Here is a 12485-nt window from a genome sequence, read left to right as displayed (position 1 = left end):
AATAAAGTAGAGAGGCCTATTATTAGGGCAGGTTCAATATCTTTTAGGTTGGATTTGTACCTTCTTCCCTGAACCCTATTTGGTTCAAGACCTTATGGAGTTGACGATCTCTTGGATCGTTAAGGGGTGTAACCTTCACCTCGTTAACGGTTTACAAGTTCCTAAAAAACTTGTTGGCGACTCTTTTGCTCTATCTTCTTTCCCTTTGGACGCCACCGTACTTTAGTGTATGATCACAGTGGGGTTCAAGCTAGGGGAATTAACGCTTGAAATATTCCCTACATCTATACACAATAAACTTTGACCATTAGGTCCTTTTTTGCATAATTGACCATTTAATAGACCGTATTGAGCCGCAAGTGTTCGTAAGGCTCGTTGGTCTTTCGATGAAGTATTTTCGGGATATGTGCCATGAGTAATATATTTGAGGATATGATCATACCAAGGATTGTTCCCTTCGATGTCATTTATTTCCTCTATTGCATTGCAATATGATGGTTCTTCTCTTCTATCAACGCATAATAGCATCATATTCAAGTGATCTGGAATGTTGATCATTGAGGCTAATTTTCCTAGCGCATCAGCAAATTGATTATCATCCCTTGGGATATATTTAAAGTCAATATGTTCAAAGTGTTCGACAAATTGCTCTAGGTGTGCTTGGTATAATATCATTGTGGAGTTCTTTATTTTCCATTTTTTCAATATATGATTTATAATCTAACTGCAATCTCCATATTCCTCTAATTTTTGCACACCTATGCTAGCTACTGCTTCTAATCCAATAATGCACGCTTCACATTCCGCGGCATTATTAGTAACCTCAAAGTCTAGTTTAACAGAGATTGGAGTATGTGCTCCCTTTAGACTTATGAGTAACACTCCTACGCCACATCCCTTTTGGTTGGATGCACCGTCGAAGTACATTACCCATTTGTCATCTTGTGTCATGAGAATCTCTTCATCCGGAAAATGAGTAGTTTCTGCATGAGTTGTTTGAATTGGATGTTGGGCCAAAAAGTCGGAAATTACTTTTCCTTTCATTGATTTTTCTGAAATATATTTTAACTCAAATTCGGCCAACATCACCAACCATTTGGATATTCTTCCTTGTATAGGTGGTTGTTCAAACAAATACTTTATCGGATTTTGTTGAGAAATCACATTAGTAGTGTGTGGTAGCATCTAATGTCGTAATATTTTAGTTGCCCACACTAATGCTAAACTTGTCTTTTCTAAGGTGCTATATTTTGTTTCATATTGGATGAATTTTTTACTTATGTAATATATTGTACGCTCGACTTTTTCTACCTCTTGTGCTAACATGGCGCCTGTGGCCGTGTCTGTAACTGTAATGTATAGCCTAAGAGGTAGTTTCGGTACTGGTGGTGCTAAAATTGGTGGACTTTTGAGATAATCTTTGATTTTCTCAAAGGCCCTTTGGCATTGATCGTCCCATTCATGTTTTTCCTCTTTTTTCAATTTTTTAAATATTGGCTCACAAGTCATAGTCAATTTGTTGATAAATCGACTAATGTATTGCAGTTTGCCAAGGAACCCACTAATTTCTGTTTCTGTTTGAGGGGGAGGCATGTCAACAATTGCCTTTATTTTGGAGGGATTGATCTCAATACCGCGTGTGCTTACTACGTATCCGAGTAACTTGCCGGAAGTTACTCCAAAGGCGCATTTTTGTGGATTTAATCGCATGTTGTATATTTTTATGCGAGTGAAAAATTTGCGTAAAGCTTTTATATTTCCCATTCTATCTTTGGACTTTACAATCATATCATCCACATACACTTCTATTTCTGTATGCATCATATCATGCAAGAGAGTTGTAGTCGTTCTTTGGTACGTAGCTCCTGCATTTTTTAAACCAAATGGCATGACTGTATAGCAATTCGTACCCCAAGGGGTGATAAAACATGTCTTTTCTTCGTCTTCTTTTGCCATTAAAATTTGGTTGTAACCTGCGTATCCATCCATAAAGGATAACATCGCATGTTCAGCCGTGTTATCTACCAATATATCAATATCTGGTAGAGGAAAATCGTCTTTAGGGCTAGCCTTATTAAGGTCCCTAAAGTCGACACACATGCGAACTCGTCCATCCTTTTTAGGGACTGGGACGATGTTTGCTACCCATTCTGGATAATTACATACGCGAATGAAACCTGCGTCCAATTGTTTTTGTACTTCTTTTTTTATTTTTAACGCGACGTCAGGTTTCATTCGTCGAAGTTTATGTTTAACTGATTTAGAGATAGGGTTCAAGGGAATGGTATGTTCCGCAATTTCCCTATCTATTCCAGGCATGTCCTTGTATGAACAAGCGAACATGTCTTCGAATTCTTTGAGCTTCGATATGAGAGTCGACTCTCTTCCGGATTTAGAGTTAAGCCAATTTTGACTTCTCTTTTGTTTTCATTAGTTCCTATGTTGATTGTTTCAGTTTCTTCAAAAATAGGGTTCTTATGTTCTCGTTCATTCATTAGTTCAACCAACTTATTAATATTATCATCTTCATTAGATTGATTGTTATAGCATTCGAAAGATTCAATAGAAGGCATATACTCGGAAATATAGCTCATATTATTAGAATTAAAAGAATGTACATTAAGAGAAGAATCCTTTTTGGGATCTTCGTCCTTAGAATTAGAAAATAAAGACTCGGTAATGGCCACAAGGCCTAGATTCTCAGCTTCCCTAGGGTCTATAATAGATTTGTCGTCCGATTCTTCAAACATCTTCCCTTCGCCTGTGACGATTTCCAGCTCATCGCCTTTGTGATTAGTCCACTTGAAAGATTTCCTCCACCTATGCTCCAAGGTTTCATTAGAAGGGGTGATCAATGAAGTTGGGTCAAAAGCTTCATCTTGGATGGCATTTTGATTGGTCATCGCAGCGACATGATTTTGTTCTAGTCCAAATAGCAAGTTAAATGCTTGCCTATCATAGCACCCTGGAATTGGGTATTTTGATTTGACGATACTAAAATCGTCATCCAAGAAGTAGAAATTGTGAAATATTTCGAATCCAGGCTTCTTAATTCCTTCCAAAACTAGTGGTTCTGGAAAGTCATAGCATGGGTAGTCTTCTCCTTCCCTAATGAATTGTCCATTAAGGGTTTGTTGGTAGGATGGGAGTAAAGTGACTATCCCTTTCTTGTTTTTGTCTCTACGTGCTTTGTTTTTCGCATCGTGAGACTTCAATTCTTCTTTGGTTGGTTTATATCCCAATCCAAAGGATAAGCTTTTCTTTGGGATAGGAAGTAAGAGAGATTTCTTCTTTACTATTCCCAAAGGCATCCCAGGAATGTAACTACTCTTGAGCGAGATGTTGTTTACTATCCGAGTGGAATATGGATCAAGCTTGAATGTTTCTTCCAAGTCTTCTTCCATTTCAATTGTGATGATAGGCTCCAAGGCAAATCCCAACATGTCCTCTTCATCATTATCATGGTTTATTTCTAAGAGTGATTGCTCATTTATTGCTTTTTTAAGTGGAGAAGCATGTATAGTCATAGGAAGCCCTTGATAGTTCAACCTAATCATTTGATGAAGTGAGGATGGTATTGCACCAAGCTCATGTATCCAAGGACGTCCAAGTAGAAGGTTGAATGTAGGTTTTATGTCCATAACGTGGAATTCAACCATCTTTTGTATTGGGCCTGTGGTAATTGGTAGCTTAACAGTTCCACACACTGATCTTCTCGAATTGTCATAGGCCCTAATGCTTTGTGTTTTTGATTGAAAATCTTTTTCTGGATTAAGGCCTAAGTATTTTTCAGTTCACAATGGGCACACATTTACAACTGACCCATTGTCTAGCAAAGTTAAAGGGATGTTGTATCCCTTGCACCCCATAGTTAAATATAATGCATTGTTGTGGGTAGTGTCTTTTGAAGGCAAATCATCATTGGTGAAAATGATTGATTTGTCAGATTTCTCGCTAGTAAGCAAGCTAACAAGATCTCGAGGGGTTGTGTCCGTGCTCACAGACAAAGCCGTCAGAGCATTCATAAGGGAATTCCTATGTTCTTTAGAAGTACTAAGGAGTTCCCAAATGCTAACATTCGCCTTGGATTGGCGAAGTTGTTTGACCAATGGATCTTCCACCTCAAGTGGAGGTGGTATTGTATTTTGCATTTGAACTTGAGTTTGATTTGTGTGGTCGAAGATCCATTTGGTGGTGGTGCTTGGTAAACTCGTCCAGAACGAGTTAGATGATCTATCTCGTTTGGATTGGTTGTAGGACTCATAAACCAAATTTCTTCTAGAGGCTTTGAGCGTGCCTCCATTTCCAGATGTTCCATGAGTTGAGCTTGATGCCATTGTTCTTCCAAGGAGAGATTTGATAAGTCTTGTGACTTCCCTAAGAAATGATCCCAATCAAGCGCTCCATTTGTTTCATTTTGTAAACAAGATGGAGGTGGGACGGCGGTATACTTAAAGACATATAAGTCTTGAAAGTCGTCGTCCCATAGTCCACATACTTCATTAGTTGCCCCTATGAGTATTGTGGATAGAGGTTTGATGAGTCTATTTTATATATATTTTTATTCCCTGTCCCACGGTCATATTTGTGCTTATTTGAGCTCTACAAAGCTATTTTTATTACTAATATACGTTTTTTAGTGTTTTTATAGAGTTGGTATTATTTTGTAGGAAATTGCAGATTTTTGATAATTCCCGAGCTTATTAAGCCACTACGAAAACATTGGAGTAGTTAGATCGTATTTTATGACCGTATACATGAAGCTCAAGGCCGAACTAAATTAATTTAGTTTGGTGATTAAGGGCTCGATTAGTAAAGAGGTCCAAGTTTTTAGAAGCTAATCAATAAAGTATTGCGGACCAACCAAGGAAAGACATTGGGCCAAAGAATTAATCAGCCCAAGCATACAAATACAAGCTTACATGAGATATAGGGCGTGAAGCTGGTGGGCCCGATCAAATGGATCAAAGCCAGTCGAGCGAGAGATTGATGTTTTTGGGCTGCTGATATCTTAGTTTGAGATTTTGTTTTGGGTTACAAAGTAAGTCGGTGGACCTTGGTTTTATTAAGTGGAGTTTTGTTTTGTTTGAGGAGTTTAGGTGGGAATAGATATTATCTCTCTTGTTTCTCTCTCTACACTTTTGGTTTATGAAATTTTATATTTCTTTCTTTTGCTACTATCTCTTCTGATCCTCATTCTCCTTTAATTGCTTTGTTTATTTTATATTTAATTATGTCTGAGTAGTTTCCTTTCTAGGGTTTGTGGGGATCCAAAAATAATATGAAGGGGTAATTTATTGTTGTTTATTATCAACGCTAGATTAATTTCCTATTGATTGATTTAATGCTCTGTGACTAGATTAGGCCTAATCTTTTATGCATGAGTTTGACAATATTGATTCGAGATTCGAGAGATAAGAATTGATGTTTAGGTCTAGTTTCAATATAATAGGCAGGTTAATTTATAAATGGTTAAGTCGAGATTCGAGAGATGAGATTTAATACCGGTAGATTAATTATGTGATTGTAATACGTAGCGAAAGCCCTTTATTATCTGATTAATTGATGCATTGATGATTGATTATTATGTTTTACCCTGGAATGTTATTTATTGGTGAACCTATGCCCTAGGTCTTTTATTCATTGTTTCTCCTCCTACTTTTATTCTTTTATTCTTTTCCACTTTTACTCTTAGTAGTTTAGTTTCCCTTCGATAATAATAATTGGTTACTTAATAATTTATATTATAATAATTAATTAGGAATAAAAAGACCAGTTTCCCTGTGAATTCGACCCTACTTCCCTATCTATTTTAGTTAGAGGATTTAGGAATTACTTTTGATTAGGTGATACGACTTTAACCTGCCAAAATTTGGCGCCGTTGCCGGGGAAACAATTTTATTTTTATTTCTAATTATTTTTACAGTCTAGATTTTTATTATTTTTTTTTTAGTTTTTATCTATTTATTTATTTTTTTTATGAGTTGAAAATATCCATGCTTACGCCACTACAAGAATTATATGATTTTTATGCAGCACCTAACTACTGTAGTTGTCAACGTCTTTGTCATGAAAATCTTGAATGCCCTTATAGTGAGTTTTTTGTGCGTGCTCTGAATGATTTTAGAGTCTTTCCATATACATATGATCATATTCGAAAACGATTAGTTGCTAATGAAAGTTATTGGAAGGCTCTTGATGAAAAAGTCTATGGACACTACAATAATATGAATATTATTGAGGATGAAGAACCATCGATTATAGAATTTTTGGTTGAAAAATCATTGATTGACGAATCGGTGATTGAAAAATCATTAGTTGTAGAAACGATGGTTGAAAATTCCTTTGTTGATAATGAGGTTATTCGTAAGTGTGGAATTTTCAAGTCATTATTGGATGATAAAGACAATGACTACCTCCATGTTCGTTCTATTAATTCTAAATTTTTAACGGAGGAAGTAGAAGGTTGTGGTGTATTTTCATCTCTCTCTTTTGATTTTTCCTTCTACCTTGAGTTCTCTTTATGTGCTCCTAACCTTTTCTTTGTAGGGATTAATGTGCTTGCAATTAAGCCCTATATAGTGTTTAATGAAATGTTTGCAGGAGCGTTTGATAAGTTACTCAAGGCGTTGAATTCTTCCGATTGAGAGAAGGAGTATGGTCGAGCGGGACCTTGATAAACTAGCGCTTTGCGGGAGGCAACCCGTACTTTAATTTGCTTTTTAGTTTAGTTTTTTTTTTTTTTCTTTTTATGTGTGTGTGTTTTATTTTATTTTTTAATTTTATTTTTCTCTTTTAGAGAGGTAAGGAGAGTGTAACTTATGCTTGTGGGAGTTTATTTTTGTGCAGATTTTGAGCTAGAGAAGGCTTCATTCACGGTGGAACTGCACTCGTATCCGATCGGGTTGAGCTCGCCCAATCGGGCGCGCGTATGTGTCAGCAAAATTTGTCAACTTCGACAGGCCATAACTTTTGCATTTCTTATCCGATTTTTGCGTGTGACCTGTCGTTGAAAAGATATTCAAGTCTACTTTCCAATGCAATTAGAATCATTGAATTATCACTTATATATCAAAAGTTATGATTGAAAGAGTACATATGACTAAAATTTGGACTTTTTCCCACTAACAGTTTGTTTCATTCTTGCCCAAATTTGTGCCAAAGAGATGCATTGCAATCCTTGAGGCTTTGGTGACATTTATGTGGTGATGATGAGGATTAGTCACCTTGACTACTAGCTTCCTTTTAAGACAATGAGGACGTTGTCTAATTTAGCTTGGGGGGAGGTTTTCATGTCATATGGTGTATCTTTCACTCTCTCTTTTTATTTTTATTTTTTTTTCTTTTAGTGTGCTTAGTATAGATTTTATCGCTTTCTTAGGTAAGATTTATTGCTTTAAAAAAAATTTAAAAAATCGAAAAAATATTCCAATGAATTATTAATCATGCTTCCTTGTGCCCCTTGATGAAAAGTTTTCGAAATTATTTTGATTCTTGGTTATTGATGATAAATATTGTGGATTAGTTGATCATGATTTGATATTTGATTGCCTTGAAACCTTAACATGAGTCAATTTTGCCCAACTACTTGTGAATATAGTGCTTGACTAGTTGATTTGGTTAGGAATGTGTGTTAGTTCCTGGTATGTTTATGAATTTGAGTATTGATTTGCAACTATAAGTAATGTTTGTATGACTCATTATTATGCACATTGAGGAGGATGAAGGCATTTGTTCTTTTAGGTAGCCTTCATATGATTTTAGATACATTCGTTCCCTTCTTGCTGCCCATGTTGTTGCCTTGACTTTTTGTTGTTTATAAACCACATTACAAGCCTATTTTTCCACATTGGTTACTAGTCCCAAGTTTGGCTTGGGGGAGCTATTAGTGAGTGAGGCGAGCGAGTTTGTAGTGTGCTTATTATTTGCACAATTTGGGTGGGTTTTGAGAAGTTATTTTGTTCTTGATCGTAGTTTTTTTTTGATGAGTTTGAAAGTTTAATTTTCTTGAAAAGAAAATAAAGTATGATGTTATGAAAAAAAAAAAAAGAGAAGTTAAAAAAAAAAAAAAAAAAGTGAAAAAAAAAGTGAACTTCATTAAGAAAAAAAAAAAGAGTAAAAGAAAAAAATTGTTTAATTAATGTTCAAATGTTCTAGTTGGAGGTTGATCAAAAGAAAGAAAAAAATTCTAGACTCTAAAAATATTTAGAAATAAAAATAAAACTATATTAATAAATCGAAAAAAATTGTTTAATTAATGTTCAAATGTTCTAGTTGGAGGTTGATCAAAAGAAAGAAAAAAATTCTAGACTCTCTTGTAGGTGTGATATAGCTCAAAGGATTAAATATATCGCTTCCCATATGGTCCTCATTGATGTGAAACACCCCTAAGGGGGATGCGTTATTATTAGGTTTAGGCGTGGGAATTCTCCCATCGTCTACCAAATCTTGTATTTTATGCTTTAAGACAAAGCAACGTTCAGTATCGTGTCCATTGCCTCTATGATAAGCGCAATAAGCATTACCATCCCAATTAGCAAATCTTCTTTCTGGTGGAGTGGGTGGTGTTGGTCCTGTTGGTGCAAGTAAACCTTTTTCATTTAATTTCTCTAGCAATTCTTTATAGCTCACAAGAAATGGAGTAAATTTTCTTTCTCTTGTCCATCTTTTTCTAGGATCATTATATTGGTTCGTGTTATTGTATTGCATGGAGGTCGCAAATACGTCAATAAAGGATGATGTGTTATCATTCTCCTTCTTGTAGTTATTTTTAGGTTGATGATGATGATGGGGTTTATTTACTTTTTCTTTAGCAAGATCATCTTCAATCCTAGTAGCCACGGAATACACCTTTTAAAAAGTGTCTAAACCAAGGTAGCGTAGATGTTTGTTGTACTTTTCATGGCAGTTGTCAATGAATTTTTGTACTAATTTGAGTTCGGGTGGCCTTTGGGCAAGGTGGGCCACCTTTTCTCGCCATCTACCATAGAAAGCAAGGAAACCTTCATCGTCGCCTTGCTTTAGCATTTCGAGTTCACGTAGAGTGGATTTGAATTCTACGTTACTCTCATATTGGGTAATGAAAGCCGAAACTACATCTTCCCATGTTGCTTTGAATTTTTTATCTAGCCCATAGTACCACTCTCTTGCAGTTGGGTCTAGAGATAAAGGGAAAGTCAAAGCATAAAGCTTAGGATCAACTCCCTTTAATGCCATGGTGCCAGTAAAGCACATTAAATGATTTTGTGGATTATTGGTCACCTTAAATATTGGCAAGTCCGTAGCTACGAACTTTTCTGGTAAAGCAAGTCCTGCAGGAGAAGCATACTATTCTGCGTCGAAGTACTTGTTCCCCATTGTAGAACGAAGAACTAGCATCTCCCACGACTTTTCTTTGACGGATAATTGTTCCATTTAGAATGATGATCAATGCTAATTCTAGTGATTTGTTCTTGAGTTACATCATGATTAGTGGGTAGATTAGTTACTAGGGAGAAGGGGAAGCATGCTTGATTGATAATTTGTGCTAGTTGATGATCTTTAATTTATTGAATTGTTGCAATTAAATTGGTTGACATAGTTTTGCATGTGATTAATTAGATTAGGAATGTCTGTAGGGAATATTTCAAGCGTTAATCCCCTAGCTTGAACCCCACTATGATCATACACTAAAGTACAGTGGCGTCTAAAGGGAAAGAAGATAGAGCAAAAGAGTCACCAACAAGTTTTAGGAACTTGTAAACCGTTCACAGGGTGAAGGTTACACCCCTTAACGATCCAAGAGATCGTCAACTCCATAAGGTCTTGAACCAAATAGGGTTCGGGGATGAAGGTACAAATACAACCTAAAAGAGATTGAACCTGCCCTAATAATAGGCCTCTACTTTATTCAGATCGTATTCATGTGCGCTTTCTGACTAACATGCAATCAATATGATTAACCCTAAACCTGTTTATGTATGTTGGTTGAATATTAATGCACAAACAAACTATTATTGGCGATCACTTGAATTATAATCATATTAGCCCTAAACAAGATTATTAATATCTTATTAAGCGTGATTACAAGTACCAATTCCCTTTAAACATGCATAAAAGGTGTGATCAAGCAATAAAAATAAATATCAAGCAACATAATAATCATAATAATAACCATAACAATCATACTTAAAAATAATCATCATAAATTATAACAATTATAATCATAAATCATATTCATGTTAATATTAAAGCATAGCAAGATCCTAGGCATGATACTAACTAGATTAATAACAAATCCTAGCATGTCACTAAGCAATAAAAATCATATATTTAACCCTAACATGATACTAACTATCATAAATATTAGGAAGAACATAAAAGTCATCATACTTTTAATCATAAAAGTTACCCTAGACATGATACTAGGAATCATAATAACATCATAATATCAATAAAAACCATCAAAATACTTACTTTGATGCCTCGTACCTCTTTCTAATAACAAAATACACGCGTTAATAACTTCAAGGAAAATAATAATCAAAGAATTAAATTAAATAATAATTGAAAGAGAGATTTGGGACCAAACCCTCAGAAATTAAACCTTTCACGTCTAGGGCGAAGGCAACTTCGAATATGGCTAGGTGTATCTAGATATAATGAATGCGGAATTTTGTATTTGAGAAAAGCTAGTTTAGAAAAGAGAGAGAGAGAAATGATAGATTGTAGATGAAAACTGATGATTGTTGATGAATCAAAACGGAGTTTTTACGACGTTATTTATAAAGAAAATCAGCCAAAAAGATAAAATATCAAAAACAGTGTTCTGGCGCAGACAAAATCTAATTAGCGCCAACGCTGGCTATTGGCGCCAGACGCCAACATTAGCGCCAGGCGCTAAAGCTGGCGTTTGGTGCTGATTCAGAAATTCATGCGTTTTCTTAAAATCAGATAAAAATTGCCGTACAGAAGGATAAAATCGTATTTCCCTCAAAAAAAGTTCATTGATTCTAATTAAAACTCTAAAAAGTCAACAAAAGTCAATTTATCAATGCTAATTGAATTAGGAATGAAAATAACCTTCTAGAAGAATCTAGAAGACTAAAACCATTCCTAATTGCATTAGGAATGATAAATCTATATTAGGCCCTCCCCTAGATCATTGGGCCGCATAAAAGGCTCAAACTAGGCCTAGTTCAGTAATTTGGCCATAACTTCCTCAATATTCATCGGAATTGGGCTTATAATATATCGTTAGAAAGCTCTTGTCAAGCCCCATCCAACTAAACTACTATTGGACCCATATCATGTACCAACTAAACTGGATTGGATGTTTTCTTAAAATAAGTTTTCAAAAACAGAGAGAAGAGAAAAGAAATTAAAACTATCCGCAACACTAAACTTTCCACACTTTCACTTCATTTGATTATGATTCGATGTGAAAGGTACTCATCACTGGGTTTGGTTTTGGGGAGACACAAATGGTAATCTACAGAAGCCCCCACTTTGACTAAGTTTGGAGAAACGCGAGTTTTGAAAACAAAAGTCAAAGTAGCGATAGGGACAGAGAATGATTCAGAACGTTCTGTGATCCTAAACCACTCTTGTAACGCCGATACCTGCAAACTAGCGTTAGTTAAACAGATAAAAGAGTTAAGAAACGCGTATCTTGCACCGTCGAGCACACGTCTCTGAAAGTAACCGATTTGCTGCTGTATCCTTGTTTTGATGACCTCCTGCCAAGAGAATGCCATCCCGCTTGAAAACCGCTATGCTTGTAAGTGCTTCCAATATTGAAGATTGTTTCGCTCGAAACGATCCTCTCCAGCTTTGATTATATTCCACGTCCAAGGGAATACCATCGAAGATTGCTTCGCTTGGAACAATCCTCTTCCGCTATGATAATACTCCACGTCCAAGGGAATACTATCGAAGATTGCTTCGCTTGGAACAATCCTCTTCCGCTATGATAATACTCCACGTCCAAGGGAATACTATCGAAGATAACTTCGCTTGAAATCATCCCCTTCCGCTTTATGACCATCTTCCACGTCTAAGGGAACACGATCGAAGACAACTTCGCCTGAAATCACCTTCAGTTGCTTTTTGACAACTTTCCACAATCTATGGAACACCATATGCTGTTTTGATGTTCACTCGTCTCTGAACAAAGAGCTTCTTTTTTTTTTAGGATATATTCATGCGCGTCTGAACAAAAGAGCTTGATGATATGTCCACGCGTCTCTTAACAAAGAGCTTCGATAATATGTCCACGCATCTCTGAACAATAGAGCTTGAATAATATGTCCACGCGTCTCTGAACAAAAGAGCTTCGATACTTGAAAGTTTGTTGCGATAATATTTTGAAGAAAAATTTCCAAAGACCAACGCTTGTAGATCTCTAAAGCTCGCTTGAACTTTGCTTCCGCTAAAACCAGTATGTCGGTGTCTCCGTGATAAGCCAATTATTAGGCGCTTTAAGCTAAGTGAGACGATCTTTCGTC

This window comes from Chenopodium album, chromosome 8 (genome assembly GCF_948465745.1).
Source record: "Chenopodium album chromosome 8, dcCheAlbu1.1, whole genome shotgun sequence".
Classification (NCBI taxonomy): Eukaryota; Viridiplantae; Streptophyta; class Magnoliopsida; order Caryophyllales; family Amaranthaceae; genus Chenopodium; species Chenopodium album.
The sequence above is the reverse complement of the archived record's forward strand: the minus strand, read 5'-3'. Positions refer to the sequence as shown.